Here is a 13240-nt window from a genome sequence, read left to right on the forward strand (position 1 = left end):
TATTTTAAAAAGCATTTATAGGCGATATCTAGCCTCTGAAAATAATAGGCAAGATCCACCGATAAATCTGGCAAAAGTCCCCAAGATTTTGTGCATACTTGTGCTCTCACCTGAATGCAGCGCCACCTTGTAACCATCGGATGTAACTGCGGCTCAGAAAAATGTTTTATCAGAGGGCAAGTTGAGAGGACTCCAAGTGCCAGATTTCCACGGAAAGAGCCTCTCACTGCAGCTGGAAGGTTGGATACTTCAAATTGGCATAGTTTCCTGTCCAGCGTCCTCTCACGTCCCGAACGCTCCCAAACGCTCAAAAGCCTCACACCGGGCAAGCCCTCACCGGGTAGATCTCTGGCTCCCAGGTAAAGCCAAATCCTGAGTATGCTAGTGCTAGGATCACAGAGAAAGGACAGGGACAGAGAGCTGCTGTCTTGGTAAAGGCCTGAAACGGCTAATTCCTAAGAGGGTCTGCACTTTCAGTTATGACTGAATGTGAGTGGGGAAGATGAAGATTTTCTGTACCCAGCATACCTTGCGATGTGCTTAGGCAAATGAGGAGAGAGCCCCACCAATCCCTTGCCACTCCGCTGAAAGCTCCTCCTCTGCATAAAGAGAGCACTTTCACAAGGGAGCAGAGTGGCGCAGCGGAAGCGTGCTGGGCCCATAACCCAGAGGTCGATGGATCGAAACCATCCTCTGCTAATATTGCTTGATTTTTCTTCCTAGGACTAATCTGTCATTTCCACCCTGCCAGCAAGGAAAAGCGCAGGCTTGTGCTAGCTATGTGAGAAAAGACTTCTCAACTATCTGTCTCTGCTGTAAATCAAGAGAGTGATCGTCAAAGGATCAACCCTATACTTTGAAAGTAAAGATACCCAATTAGAAGCATAAATGACAGGTGGGACCTTCACACGTTTTTCGGGGCATGCTTTGAATTTCATTCTTCCCTTTTTGTTCTGCTTTTATCAATCTCCTATGCATTTCATGGAATTTACTCCCTTTCTCTTCGCTGCTTTGCTTCCGATGCTGCCCATATGCTCATTTCCACTATTTGTACTGCTGCTTTCCATTTCTTCTCTTCTGCACAGCTTTGTCCTTGGTTTCAATCCCCAGTTCTTTACCCTCTGCAAGACAATTTCTACTGCTTTTCATGTTGGAATCCACACCAAATGCACCATTGGAACGGGTGCAAGATTGCCACTGCATTCGGCGTTGTAACATCTGGAACCTAGAGGACACACATCAGAGGGCGTTGGTGGTATAGTGGTGAGCATAGCTGCCTTCCAAGCAGTTGACCCGGGTTCGATTCCCGGCCAACGCAGTGCAAATATTTATATATTCTCCAAGCAGGATATATTTTAATGCAACATGTCACAAAACTGAAATATCAGAAACAGAATAATCAGCCGTTATATAAAAAAATAAACAAACACGTAGGTAGACATCTCGATCGCCTCATCTGCTACATTCATTGTCCCAATATATGCTATTTTCCATAAAGCACTCAGCACTCACATGTGCTGATAATAAATATTTTGCTGGGGGCAGGCAATGAAAGGGCTGAGCCCCGACCAGACTTTATAACCCCAGCATCCCTATTTTAAAAAGCATTTATAGGCGATATCTAGCCTCTGAAAATAATAGGCAAGATCCACCGATAAATCTGGCAAAAGTCCCCAAGATTTTGTGCATACTTGTGCTCTCACCTGAATGCAGCGCCACCTTGTAACCATCTGATGTAACTGCGGCTCAGAAAAATGTTTTATCAGAGGGCAAGTTGAGAGGACTCCAAGTGCCAGATTTCCACGGAAAGAGCCTCTCACTGCAGCTGGAAGGTTGGATACTTCAAATTGGCATAGTTTCCTGTCCAGCGTCCTCTCACGTCCCGAACGCTCCCAAACGCTCAAAAGCCTCGCCCTCACCGGGTAGATCTCTGGCTCCCAGGTAAAGCCAAATCCTGAGTATGCTAGTGCTAGGATCACAGAGAAAGGACAGGGACAGAGAGCTGCTGTCTTGGTAAAGGCCTGAAACGGCTAATTCCTAAGAGGGTCTGCACTTTCAGTTATGACTGAATGTGAGTGGGGAAGATGAAGATTTTCTGTACCCAGCATACCTTGCGATGTGCTTAGGCAAATGAGGAGAGAGCCCCACCAATCCCTTGCCACTCCGCTGAAAGCTCCTCCTCTGCATAAAGAGAGCACTTTCACAAGGGAGCAGAGTGGCGCAGCGGAAGCGTGCTGGGCCCATAACCCAGAGGTCGATGTGTCGAAAATATCCACTGCTAATATTGCTTGATTTTTCTTCCTAGGACTAATCTGTCATTTCCACCCTGCCAGCAAGGAAAAGCGCAGGCTTGTGCTAGCTATGTGAGAAAAGACTTCTCAACTATCTGTCTCTGCTGTAAATCAAGAGAGTGATCGTCAAAGGATCAACCCTATACTTTGAAAGTAAAGATACCCAATTAGAAGCATAAATGACAGGTGGGACCTTCACACGTTTTTCGGGGCATGCTTTGAATTTCATTCTTCCCTTTTTGTTCTGCTTTTATCAATCTTCTATGCATTTCATGGAATTTACTCCCTTTCTCTTCGCTGCTTTGCTTCCGATGCTGCCCATATGCTCATTTCCACTATTTGTACTGCTGCTTTCCATTTCTTCTCTTCTGCACAGCTTTGTCCTTGGTTTCAATCCCCAGTTCTTTACCCTCTGCAAGACAATTTCTACTGCTTTTCATGTTGGAATCCACACCAAATGCACCATTGGAACGGGTGCAAGATTGCCACTGCACTTGGCGTTGTAACATCTGGAACCTAGAGGACACACTTCAGAGGGCGTTGGTGGTATAGTGGTGAGCATAGCTGCCTTCCAAGCAGTTGACCCGGGTTCGATTCCCGGCGAACGCAGTGCAAATATTTATATATTCTCCAAGCAGGATATATTTTAATGCAACATGTCACAAAACTGAAATATCAGAAACAGAATAATCAGCCGTTATATAAAAAAATAAACAAACACGTAGGTAGACATCTCGATCGCCTCATCTGCTACATTCATTGTCCCAATATATGCTATTTTCCATAAAGCACTCAGCACTCACATGTGCTGATAATAAATATTTTGCTGGGGGCAGGCAATGAAAGGGCTGAGCCCCGACCAGACATTATAACCCCAGCATCCCTATTTTAAAAAGCATTTATAGGCGATATCTAGCCTCTGAAAATAATAGGCAAGATCCACCGATAAATCTGGCAAAAGTCCCCAAGATTTTGTGCATACTTGTGCTCTCACCTGAATGCAGCGCCACCTTGTAACCATCGGATGTAACTGCGGCTCAGAAAAATGTTTTATCAGAGGGCAAGTTGAGAGGACTCCAAGTGCCAGATTTCCACGGAAAGAGCCTCTCACTGCAGCTGGAAGGTTGGATACTTCAAATTGGCATAGTTTCCTGTCCAGCGTCCTCTCACGTCCCGAACGCTCCCAAACGCTCAAAAGCCTCACACCGGGCAAGCCCTCACCGGGTAGATCTCTGGCTCCCAGGTAAAGCCAAATCCTGAGTATGCTAGTGCTAGGATCACAGAGAAAGGACAGGGACAGAGAGCTGCTGTCTTGGTAAAGGCCTGAAACGGCTAATTCCTAAGAGGGTCTGCACTTTCAGTTATGACTGAATGTGAGTGGGGAAGATGAAGATTTTCTGTACCCAGCATACCTTGCGATGTGCTTAGGCAAATGAGGAGAGAGCCCCACCAATCCCTTGCCACTCCGCTGAAAGCTCCTCCTCTGCATAAAGAGAGCACTTTCACAAGGGAGCAGAGTGGCGCAGCGGAAGCGTGCTGGGCCCATAACCCAGAGGTCGATGGATCGAAACCATCCTCTGCTAATATTGCTTGATTTTTCTTCCTAGGACTAATCTGTCATTTCCACCCTGCCAGCAAGGAAAAGCGCAGGCTTGTGCTAGCTATGTGAGAAAAGACTTCTCAACTATCTGTCTCTGCTGTAAATCAAGAGAGTGATCGTCAAAGGATCAACCCTATACTTTGAAAGTAAAGATACCCAATTAGAAGCATAAATGACAGGTGGGACCTTCACACGTTTTTCGGGGCATGCTTTGAATTTCATTCTTCCCTTTTTGTTCTGCTTTTATCAATCTCCTATGCATTTCATGGAATTTACTCCCTTTCTCTTCGCTGCTTTGCTTCCGATGCTGCCCATATGCTCATTTCCACTATTTGTACTGCTGCTTTCCATTTCTTCTCTTCTGCACAGCTTTGTCCTTGGTTTCAATCCCCAGTTCTTTACCCTCTGCAAGACAATTTCTACTGCTTTTCATGTTGGAATCCACACCAAATGCACCATTGGAACGGGTGCAAGATTGCCACTGCATTCGGCGTTGTAACATCTGGAACCTAGAGGACACACATCAGAGGGCGTTGGTGGTATAGTGGTGAGCATAGCTGCCTTCCAAGCAGTTGACCCGGGTTCGATTCCCGGCCAACGCAGTGCAAATATTTATATATTCTCCAAGCAGGATATATTTTAATGCAACATGTCACAAAACTGAAATATCAGAAACAGAATAATCAGCCGTTATATAAAAAAATAAACAAACACGTAGGTAGACATCTCGATCGCCTCATCTGCTACATTCATTGTCCCAATATATGCTATTTTCCATAAAGCACTCAGCACTCACATGTGCTGATAATAAATATTTTGCTGGGGGCAGGCAATGAAAGGGCTGAGCCCCGACCAGACTTTATAACCCCAGCATCCCTATTTTAAAAAGCATTTATAGGCGATATCTAGCCTCTGAAAATAATAGGCAAGATCCACCGATAAATCTGGCAAAAGTCCCCAAGATTTTGTGCATACTTGTGCTCTCACCTGAATGCAGCGCCACCTTGTAACCATCTGATGTAACTGCGGCTCAGAAAAATGTTTTATCAGAGGGCAAGTTGAGAGGACTCCAAGTGCCAGATTTCCACGGAAAGAGCCTCTCACTGCAGCTGGAAGGTTGGATACTTCAAATTGGCATAGTTTCCTGTCCAGCGTCCTCTCACGTCCCGAACGCTCCCAAACGCTCAAAAGCCTCGCCCTCACCGGGTAGATCTCTGGCTCCCAGGTAAAGCCAAATCCTGAGTATGCTAGTGCTAGGATCACAGAGAAAGGACAGGGACAGAGAGCTGCTGTCTTGGTAAAGGCCTGAAACGGCTAATTCCTAAGAGGGTCTGCACTTTCAGTTATGACTGAATGTGAGTGGGGAAGATGAAGATTTTCTGTACCCAGCATACCTTGCGATGTGCTTAGGCAAATGAGGAGAGAGCCCCACCAATCCCTTGCCACTCCGCTGAAAGCTCCTCCTCTGCATAAAGAGAGCACTTTCACAAGGGAGCAGAGTGGCGCAGCGGAAGCGTGCTGGGCCCATAACCCAGAGGTCGATGTGTCGAAAATATCCACTGCTAATATTGCTTGATTTTTCTTCCTAGGACTAATCTGTCATTTCCACCCTGCCAGCAAGGAAAAGCGCAGGCTTGTGCTAGCTATGTGAGAAAAGACTTCTCAACTATCTGTCTCTGCTGTAAATCAAGAGAGTGATCGTCAAAGGATCAACCCTATACTTTGAAAGTAAAGATACCCAATTAGAAGCATAAATGACAGGTGGGACCTTCACACGTTTTTCGGGGCATGCTTTGAATTTCATTCTTCCCTTTTTGTTCTGCTTTTATCAATCTTCTATGCATTTCATGGAATTTACTCCCTTTCTCTTCGCTGCTTTGCTTCCGATGCTGCCCATATGCTCATTTCCACTATTTGTACTGCTGCTTTCCATTTCTTCTCTTCTGCACAGCTTTGTCCTTGGTTTCAATCCCCAGTTCTTTACCCTCTGCAAGACAATTTCTACTGCTTTTCATGTTGGAATCCACACCAAATGCACCATTGGAACGGGTGCAAGATTGCCACTGCACTTGGCGTTGTAACATCTGGAACCTAGAGGACACACTTCAGAGGGCGTTGGTGGTATAGTGGTGAGCATAGCTGCCTTCCAAGCAGTTGACCCGGGTTCGATTCCCGGCGAACGCAGTGCAAATATTTATATATTCTCCAAGCAGGATATATTTTAATGCAACATGTCACAAAACTGAAATATCAGAAACAGAATAATCAGCCGTTATATAAAAAAATAAACAAACACGTAGGTAGACATCTCGATCGCCTCATCTGCTACATTCATTGTCCCAATATATGCTATTTTCCATAAAGCACTCAGCACTCACATGTGCTGATAATAAATATTTTGCTGGGGGCAGGCAATGAAAGGGCTGAGCCCCGACCAGACATTATAACCCCAGCATCCCTATTTTAAAAAGCATTTATAGGCGATATCTAGCCTCTGAAAATAATAGGCAAGATCCACCGATAAATCTGGCAAAAGTCCCCAAGATTTTGTGCATACTTGTGCTCTCACCTGAATGCAGCGCCACCTTGTAACCATCGGATGTAACTGCGGCTCAGAAAAATGTTTTATCAGAGGGCAAGTTGAGAGGACTCCAAGTGCCAGATTTCCACGGAAAGAGCCTCTCACTGCAGCTGGAAGGTTGGATACTTCAAATTGGCATAGTTTCCTGTCCAGCGTCCTCTCACGTCCCGAACGCTCCCAAACGCTCAAAAGCCTCACACCGGGCAAGCCCTCACCGGGTAGATCTCTGGCTCCCAGGTAAAGCCAAATCCTGAGTATGCTAGTGCTAGGATCACAGAGAAAGGACAGGGACAGAGAGCTGCTGTCTTGGTAAAGGCCTGAAACGGCTAATTCCTAAGAGGGTCTGCACTTTCAGTTATGACTGAATGTGAGTGGGGAAGATGAAGATTTTCTGTACCCAGCATACCTTGCGATGTGCTTAGGCAAATGAGGAGAGAGCCCCACCAATCCCTTGCCACTCCGCTGAAAGCTCCTCCTCTGCATAAAGAGAGCACTTTCACAAGGGAGCAGAGTGGCGCAGCGGAAGCGTGCTGGGCCCATAACCCAGAGGTCGATGGATCGAAACCATCCTCTGCTAATATTGCTTGATTTTTCTTCCTAGGACTAATCTGTCATTTCCACCCTGCCAGCAAGGAAAAGCGCAGGCTTGTGCTAGCTATGTGAGAAAAGACTTCTCAACTATCTGTCTCTGCTGTAAATCAAGAGAGTGATCGTCAAAGGATCAACCCTATACTTTGAAAGTAAAGATACCCAATTAGAAGCATAAATGACAGGTGGGACCTTCACACGTTTTTCGGGGCATGCTTTGAATTTAATTCTTCCCTTTTTGTTCTGCTTTTATCAATCTCCTATGCATTTCATGGAATTTACTCCCTTTCTCTTCGCTGCTTTGCTTCCGATGCTGCCCATATGCTCATTTCCACTATTTGTACTGCTGCTTTCCATTTCTTCTCTTCTGCACAGCTTTATCCTTGGTTTCAATCCCCAGTTCTTTACCCTCTGCAAGACAATTTCTACAGCTTTTCATGTTGGTATCCACACCAAATGCACGATTGGAACCGGTGCAAGATTGCCACTGCACTCGGCGTTGTAACATCTGGAACCTAGAGGACACACATCAGAGGGTGTTGGTGGTATAGTGGTGAGCATAGCTGCCTTCCAAGCAGTTGACCCGGGTTCGATTCCCGGCCAACGCAGTGCAAATATTTATATATTCTCCAAGCAGGATATATTTTAATGCAACATGTCACAAAACTGAAATATCAGAAACAGAATAATCAGCCGTTATATAAAAAAATAAACAAACACGTAGGTAGACATCTCGATCGCCTCATCTGCTACATTCATTGTCCCAATATATGCTATTTTCCATAAAGCACTCAGCACTCACATGTGCTGATAATAAATATTTTGCTGGGGGCAGGCAATGAAAGGGCTGAGCCCCGACCAGACTTTATAACCCCAGCATCCCTATTTTAAAAAGCATTTATAGGCGATATCTAGCCTCTGAAAATAATAGGCAAGATCCACCGATAAATCTGGCAAAAGTCCCCAAGATTTTGTGCATACTTGTGCTCTCACCTGAATGCAGCGCCACCTTGTAACCATCTGATGTAACTGCGGCTCAGAAAAATGTTTTATCAGAGGGCAAGTTGAGAGGACTCCAAGTGCCAGATTTCCACGGAAAGAGCCTCTCACTGCAGCTGGAAGGTTGGATACTTCAAATTGGCATAGTTTCCTGTCCAGCGTCCTCTCACGTCCCGAACGCTCCCAAACGCTCAAAAGCCTCGCCCTCACCGGGTAGATCTCTGGCTCCCAGGTAAAGCCAAATCCTGAGTATGCTAGTGCTAGGATCACAGAGAAAGGACAGGGACAGAGAGCTGCTGTCTTGGTAAAGGCCTGAAACGGCTAATTCCTAAGAGGGTCTGCACTTTCAGTTATGACTGAATGTGAGTGGGGAAGATGAAGATTTTCTGTACCCAGCATACCTTGCGATGTGCTTAGGCAAATGAGGAGAGAGCCCCACCAATCCCTTGCCACTCCGCTGAAAGCTCCTCCTCTGCATAAAGAGAGCACTTTCACAAGGGAGCAGAGTGGCGCAGCGGAAGCGTGCTGGGCCCATAACCCAGAGGTCGATGTGTCGAAAATATCCACTGCTAATATTGCTTGATTTTTCTTCCTAGGACTAATCTGTCATTTCCACCCTGCCAGCAAGGAAAAGCGCAGGCTTGTGCTAGCTATGTGAGAAAAGACTTCTCAACTATCTGTCTCTGCTGTAAATCAAGAGAGTGATCGTCAAAGGATCAACCCTATACTTTGAAAGTAAAGATACCCAATTAGAAGCATAAATGACAGGTGGGACCTTCACACGTTTTTCGGGGCATGCTTTGAATTTCATTCTTCCCTTTTTGTTCTGCTTTTATCAATCTTCTATGCATTTCATGGAATTTACTCCCTTTCTCTTCGCTGCTTTGCTTCCGATGCTGCCCATATGCTCATTTCCACTATTTGTACTGCTGCTTTCCATTTCTTCTCTTCTGCACAGCTTTGTCCTTGGTTTCAATCCCCAGTTCTTTACCCTCTGCAAGACAATTTCTACTGCTTTTCATGTTGGAATCCACACCAAATGCACCATTGGAACGGGTGCAAGATTGCCACTGCACTTGGCGTTGTAACATCTGGAACCTAGAGGACACACTTCAGAGGGCGTTGGTGGTATAGTGGTGAGCATAGCTGCCTTCCAAGCAGTTGACCCGGGTTCGATTCCCGGCGAACGCAGTGCAAATATTTATATATTCTCCAAGCAGGATATATTTTAATGCAACATGTCACAAAACTGAAATATCAGAAACAGAATAATCAGCCGTTATATAAAAAAATAAACAAACACGTAGGTAGACATCTCGATCGCCTCATCTGCTACATTCATTGTCCCAATATATGCTATTTTCCATAAAGCACTCAGCACTCACATGTGCTGATAATAAATATTTTGCTGGGGGCAGGCAATGAAAGGGCTGAGCCCCGACCAGACATTATAACCCCAGCATCCCTATTTTAAAAAGCATTTATAGGCGATATCTAGCCTCTGAAAATAATAGGCAAGATCCACCGATAAATCTGGCAAAAGTCCCCAAGATTTTGTGCATACTTGTGCTCTCACCTGAATGCAGCGCCACCTTGTAACCATCGGATGTAACTGCGGCTCAGAAAAATGTTTTATCAGAGGGCAAGTTGAGAGGACTCCAAGTGCCAGATTTCCACGGAAAGAGCCTCTCACTGCAGCTGGAAGGTTGGATACTTCAAATTGGCATAGTTTCCTGTCCAGCGTCCTCTCACGTCCCGAACGCTCCCAAACGCTCAAAAGCCTCACACCGGGCAAGCCCTCACCGGGTAGATCTCTGGCTCCCAGGTAAAGCCAAATCCTGAGTATGCTAGTGCTAGGATCACAGAGAAAGGACAGGGACAGAGAGCTGCTGTCTTGGTAAAGGCCTGAAACGGCTAATTCCTAAGAGGGTCTGCACTTTCAGTTATGACTGAATGTGAGTGGGGAAGATGAAGATTTTCTGTACCCAGCATACCTTGCGATGTGCTTAGGCAAATGAGGAGAGAGCCCCACCAATCCCTTGCCACTCCGCTGAAAGCTCCTCCTCTGCATAAAGAGAGCACTTTCACAAGGGAGCAGAGTGGCGCAGCGGAAGCGTGCTGGGCCCATAACCCAGAGGTCGATGGATCGAAACCATCCTCTGCTAATATTGCTTGATTTTTCTTCCTAGGACTAATCTGTCATTTCCACCCTGCCAGCAAGGAAAAGCGCAGGCTTGTGCTAGCTATGTGAGAAAAGACTTCTCAACTATCTGTCTCTGCTGTAAATCAAGAGAGTGATCGTCAAAGGATCAACCCTATACTTTGAAAGTAAAGATACCCAATTAGAAGCATAAATGACAGGTGGGACCTTCACACGTTTTTCGGGGCATGCTTTGAATTTCATTCTTCCCTTTTTGTTCTGCTTTTATCAATCTCCTATGCATTTCATGGAATTTACTCCCTTTCTCTTCGCTGCTTTGCTTCCGATGCTGCCCATATGCTCATTTCCACTATTTGTACTGCTGCTTTCCATTTCTTCTCTTCTGCACAGCTTTGTCCTTGGTTTCAATCCCCAGTTCTTTACCCTCTGCAAGACAATTTCTACTGCTTTTCATGTTGGAATCCACACCAAATGCACCATTGGAACGGGTGCAAGATTGCCACTGCATTCGGCGTTGTAACATCTGGAACCTAGAGGACACACATCAGAGGGCGTTGGTGGTATAGTGGTGAGCATAGCTGCCTTCCAAGCAGTTGACCCGGGTTCGATTCCCGGCCAACGCAGTGCAAATATTTATATATTCTCCAAGCAGGATATATTTTAATGCAACATGTCACAAAACTGAAATATCAGAAACAGAATAATCAGCCGTTATATAAAAAAATAAACAAACACGTAGGTAGACATCTCGATCGCCTCATCTGCTACATTCATTGTCCCAATATATGCTATTTTCCATAAAGCACTCAGCACTCACATGTGCTGATAATAAATATTTTGCTGGGGGCAGGCAATGAAAGGGCTGAGCCCCGACCAGACTTTATAACCCCAGCATCCCTATTTTAAAAAGCATTTATAGGCGATATCTAGCCTCTGAAAATAATAGGCAAGATCCACCGATAAATCTGGCAAAAGTCCCCAAGATTTTGTGCATACTTGTGCTCTCACCTGAATGCAGCGCCACCTTGTAACCATCTGATGTAACTGCGGCTCAGAAAAATGTTTTATCAGAGGGCAAGTTGAGAGGACTCCAAGTGCCAGATTTCCACGGAAAGAGCCTCTCACTGCAGCTGGAAGGTTGGATACTTCAAATTGGCATAGTTTCCTGTCCAGCGTCCTCTCACGTCCCGAACGCTCCCAAACGCTCAAAAGCCTCGCCCTCACCGGGTAGATCTCTGGCTCCCAGGTAAAGCCAAATCCTGAGTATGCTAGTGCTAGGATCACAGAGAAAGGACAGGGACAGAGAGCTGCTGTCTTGGTAAAGGCCTGAAACGGCTAATTCCTAAGAGGGTCTGCACTTTCAGTTATGACTGAATGTGAGTGGGGAAGATGAAGATTTTCTGTACCCAGCATACCTTGCGATGTGCTTAGGCAAATGAGGAGAGAGCCCCACCAATCCCTTGCCACTCCGCTGAAAGCTCCTCCTCTGCATAAAGAGAGCACTTTCACAAGGGAGCAGAGTGGCGCAGCGGAAGCGTGCTGGGCCCATAACCCAGAGGTCGATGTGTCGAAAATATCCACTGCTAATATTGCTTGATTTTTCTTCCTAGGACTAATCTGTCATTTCCACCCTGCCAGCAAGGAAAAGCGCAGGCTTGTGCTAGCTATGTGAGAAAAGACTTCTCAACTATCTGTCTCTGCTGTAAATCAAGAGAGTGATCGTCAAAGGATCAACCCTATACTTTGAAAGTAAAGATACCCAATTAGAAGCATAAATGACAGGTGGGACCTTCACACGTTTTTCGGGGCATGCTTTGAATTTCATTCTTCCCTTTTTGTTCTGCTTTTATCAATCTTCTATGCATTTCATGGAATTTACTCCCTTTCTCTTCGCTGCTTTGCTTCCGATGCTGCCCATATGCTCATTTCCACTATTTGTACTGCTGCTTTCCATTTCTTCTCTTCTGCACAGCTTTGTCCTTGGTTTCAATCCCCAGTTCTTTACCCTCTGCAAGACAATTTCTACTGCTTTTCATGTTGGAATCCACACCAAATGCACCATTGGAACGGGTGCAAGATTGCCACTGCACTTGGCGTTGTAACATCTGGAACCTAGAGGACACACTTCAGAGGGCGTTGGTGGTATAGTGGTGAGCATAGCTGCCTTCCAAGCAGTTGACCCGGGTTCGATTCCCGGCGAACGCAGTGCAAATATTTATATATTCTCCAAGCAGGATATATTTTAATGCAACATGTCACAAAACTGAAATATCAGAAACAGAATAATCAGCCGTTATATAAAAAAATAAACAAACACGTAGGTAGACATCTCGATCGCCTCATCTGCTACATTCATTGTCCCAATATATGCTATTTTCCATAAAGCACTCAGCACTCACATGTGCTGATAATAAATATTTTGCTGGGGGCAGGCAATGAAAGGGCTGAGCCCCGACCAGACATTATAACCCCAGCATCCCTATTTTAAAAAGCATTTATAGGCGATATCTAGCCTCTGAAAATAATAGGCAAGATCCACCGATAAATCTGGCAAAAGTCCCCAAGATTTTGTGCATACTTGTGCTCTCACCTGAATGCAGCGCCACCTTGTAACCATCGGATGTAACTGCGGCTCAGAAAAATGTTTTATCAGAGGGCAAGTTGAGAGGACTCCAAGTGCCAGATTTCCACGGAAAGAGCCTCTCACTGCAGCTGGAAGGTTGGATACTTCAAATTGGCATAGTTTCCTGTCCAGCGTCCTCTCACGTCCCGAACGCTCCCAAACGCTCAAAAGCCTCACACCGGGCAAGCCCTCACCGGGTAGATCTCTGGCTCCCAGGTAAAGCCAAATCCTGAGTATGCTAGTGCTAGGATCACAGAGAAAGGACAGGGACAGAGAGCTGCTGTCTTGGTAAAGGCCTGAAACGGCTAATTCCTAAGAGGGTCTGCACTTTCAGTTATGACTGAATGTGAGTGGGGAAGATGAAGATTTTCTGTACCCAGCATACCTTGCGATGTGC

General features: G+C 45.7%; 4 non-coding genes across 4 annotated transcripts; all 4 read left to right on the top strand.

The window, feature by feature from the left end:
- The first annotated feature begins 1246 nt into the window (after window positions 1–1246).
- On the top strand, window positions 1247–1318 carry TRNAG-UCC (transfer RNA glycine (anticodon UCC)). Its single transcript has one exon. It is a non-coding gene; the product is annotated as a tRNA-Gly (tRNA).
- A 3103-nt stretch (window positions 1319–4421) lies between these two features.
- Window positions 4422–4493, top strand: TRNAG-UCC (transfer RNA glycine (anticodon UCC)). Its single transcript has one exon. It is a non-coding gene; the product is annotated as a tRNA-Gly (tRNA).
- Window positions 4494–7596: 3103 nt separating this feature from the next.
- On the top strand, window positions 7597–7668 carry TRNAG-UCC (transfer RNA glycine (anticodon UCC)). Its single transcript has one exon. It is a non-coding gene; the product is annotated as a tRNA-Gly (tRNA).
- A 3103-nt stretch (window positions 7669–10771) lies between these two features.
- Window positions 10772–10843, top strand: TRNAG-UCC (transfer RNA glycine (anticodon UCC)). Its single transcript has one exon. It is a non-coding gene; the product is annotated as a tRNA-Gly (tRNA).
- The last annotated feature ends 2397 nt before the right edge of the window (window positions 10844–13240 follow it).

Source organism: Triturus cristatus, chromosome 11, assembly GCF_964204655.1.
Source record: "Triturus cristatus chromosome 11, aTriCri1.1, whole genome shotgun sequence".
In the NCBI taxonomy this organism is placed as follows: domain Eukaryota; kingdom Metazoa; phylum Chordata; class Amphibia; order Caudata; family Salamandridae; genus Triturus; species Triturus cristatus.